The 2901-nt window shown below is 39.0% G+C and overlaps 1 long non-coding RNA gene across 3 annotated transcripts; it reads right to left on the bottom strand.

The window, feature by feature from the left end:
- Window positions 1–979: 979 nt before the first annotated feature.
- On the bottom strand, window positions 980–1837 carry LOC138913424 (uncharacterized). 3 transcript variants are annotated; one of them, XR_011419167.1, is made up of 3 exons: window positions 1475–1837; window positions 1237–1413; window positions 980–1180 (listed from the first exon to the last, which is right to left on the bottom strand). It is a non-coding gene; the product is annotated as an uncharacterized lncRNA (long non-coding RNA). The 3 variants fall into 3 exon arrangements; XR_011419168.1 differs by having other exon boundaries at window positions 1237–1430; window positions 1496–1837; XR_011419166.1 differs by having other exon boundaries at window positions 1496–1834.
- Window positions 1838–2901: the final 1064 nt, after the last annotated feature.

Genomic DNA, 2901 nt, shown 5'->3' with positions numbered 1-2901 from the left:
ATATAAATGGTCGATATTTCAAATGCCCTGCATTATGGAAATTGTATATTCGTTTTTCATCGAAACCATCGATATTATCGAATCGATATTGTGAAAAAATCGCTTTTTTTACCTCTACTATATTATTCTTACGCAAATGGTTTAAAAGCTTAAAAATGCATTGAATATTTAATATTACAAAATTGAATTATTAGCTTAAATGTTTTCAACTAAAAAGGACTACTGTGTTAAGCGTCAATTGCCTGGACTAATTCTCAAAAGCATGCTTCTGTGCCAATTCCTAATACCCTTTGGCAGTGTGCAAACACAAAATTTAAACACACAAAAATCCTTTTTGCTGACATAGTTTTCCATTGATCTGATGGCTTAGTTTGGATGCCTGGCAGCGGAAATTAGTGAGTTTTTCAGCGGCAATGGGATGAAAGCGAAAGGAGCGAGTGAGAGGCACTGATGTGTGTGCTCTTCCCTCTCACTCAAATTGCCGGCGGTGGGGCATTAAAAAGCAATTTTGCGGCTCAGTTTCATCGAAGGGTTTACCCAGTTTGTTCAGTTTGTCTGCCTGTTATTTTGGGTCTCGGCTTTTCGCAATATTCCCTTAGTTTTAGTTTTTATTTTCCCAGTATCACCGGGGGATTTTGGGCAGTGACACTTGTAGGTAGGTGTTACTTTTCAGTGTCGTGCTTTTATGGGTTAATGTTACCTGTGTGTCAACATCGAAATTGCTTTTCAACAGAATCACTTTCACGTTTTAAAAGGCTGTTGGAGGCTTAGGGGCGGTGTTTAATTGGTTGGGAAATAGGTTTAAAATGTGATGTCCTTGGGCTTATTAAAAAAACTGGAAAACCTACAGGCAGTGGCGTATCTAGGATTTTGTTGTGGGGAGTGATATTAAAACAATTACTTTTTTCCGTACTTTTTTCCCAGGAACAATAGAGTCAACCATTTTTACATTTCATTTTTTCATTTATAAATTATTTTCTTTTATAATTTCATGTTTTGTGCTTATGCTATTCTAGTTAAATTTTTATTCGTGGCTGGACCAATGAAAACGCCACTCTTGTACTTCTTCTTCAATCTGCCATCGTTGTTCAACAAGAATCGCGAGTTTAAACGGATTACAGAGGTGCTTGTCCTAAAGCAGAGGTCCAAACAAGTGGTTCTTAAATAAGTTCAAAGTAAACTAAAGCTGGATTTATTAGTTTTATACACCTAATTATTATTGTTGTATAAAAATACCTTTAGGTTTTCTCCGCAATATAAGCGTAAATAAGTCATCATTCAGGATCAGATGAATAATGCTGGACCATTTAGTAAGCATTATTTAAACAGTGATCTAAACAGCTGGATGGAAGGGTGCTACCGCAAGGACCGATGTCCGTGATGCGACTTCAATCATCGAATTCCATCTATTTTCTGATATATTCGGATTACTAGGTAATGTCGGCCATGAAAATGACGAATAACGATGACTTACCGTTTGACCAAGATTACTTACCAGCTTCTCTCTTGAACTGGTCAATCACGTCTGCTCGGAAGCTCGTCAAGAGCTGGTGGCCCACGGCCACCAGCTGCTCGTCATGAGATCTTTCGTCTAGGCCAGCTTCAATCACTTGCTTGATCCTCTGCTACAGGACGAGAACCTCAGTAACGCGATTGAACTCGCGGTTCCTCTTGAATAACGATGGCAAATTGAAAAAGAAATATACGAGTGACGCTATCATTGGTCCAGCCAAGTAAATCAGTATCTGGATTATTTTGTAGCGAATCGACTTTTTGAACTCATTTTGGAAAAGTTGACGACTTGACTGTGCAAAGACGAATGTCCTAATGTCGGCTACAAGGTAAAGTCAACGGGAGTCAGCTTGAAGTTTGAAGCAAAAGCCTACTAGATATGTTTGTGAATATTGCTTTACGCTACTACGTTTATCGATAGTCGGTTTTTTGCGAAACAAACTTTTATTTTAAGCTAATAGTAGTATGCCAATAAGACAACAGCAATCAAAAAAAAAATGTTGGTCAGAAGTTTTTAACGCACTGAAATAAAAATGAGTGTTATTAATTATTTAGTTCTAAATCTAACCTAAACAAATTTGAGGAATTAATTAAAATAATGTTAAATATTATTCCTTACTTACTGGCTTTCGTTATACATTTTAATCCATCTTGATCCTATGCTTACTCACCTTTTGCCTTCCCTATATGTACAGATATCTGGCACCCCAGGTGAGCAAATGGAATGCTTGCCAAACTGTTCAAAGTGTTCCTGACTAATGCATTGGCCCGAGAGGAGCAGGTGGATAAATTGTCCTGTTACCGCCTGTCCGTCGTCTGTTTCCCGTATCCTGCTGCTTCTGCTGCCCCTGCTCCTGCTGGTTAACATTGTCTGAAAGCATTTCCCAGTGACATGCAACCAAATTGCAACTTAAACGGGCAAAGGAGCCCGAGCTTCTCATCCGGCGGAGGGCGTGACCACCCCGTTGCCAAACCCAAACTCCAACCCTTGTTGTCTGTTCTATTTTGTATAATTTAGCGAAAGCGCCAGACAACGATGTGAAATGGCAAGCAGGAGATGGAGATGGGGGTGCGAACTTCTTTTTTAATGCAATTAGTGAATGCTGGAAAACATTTAACGTCCCCCAAGCTCACACACTCACACTCGCATTCGGCTCTAATTGAAGCTGAAAGGCGCTGCAAATGAAGTAAACGCCAAAATGTTGTACGAAAATTTTGCGACGTCTAAAATGCAATTACGTAATCAGCATTCACAGGCAAAAAGCTCAGGGGTTCCCCCATTCAGCCAGACACTCGTCTATATGTAGAAAAAGAAATAAAGAAAAAAGCAGAAGTATCCAACTTAAAATCTATTTATCTCAAGTGGTTTGCAAAGTCCAAAATGAATGA

This window comes from Drosophila takahashii, chromosome 3R (assembly GCF_030179915.1).
Source record: "Drosophila takahashii strain IR98-3 E-12201 chromosome 3R, DtakHiC1v2, whole genome shotgun sequence".
In the NCBI taxonomy this organism is placed as follows: Eukaryota; Metazoa; Arthropoda; class Insecta; order Diptera; family Drosophilidae; genus Drosophila; species Drosophila takahashii.
The sequence above is the reverse complement of the archived record's forward strand: the minus strand, read 5'-3'. Positions and strand labels throughout refer to the sequence as shown.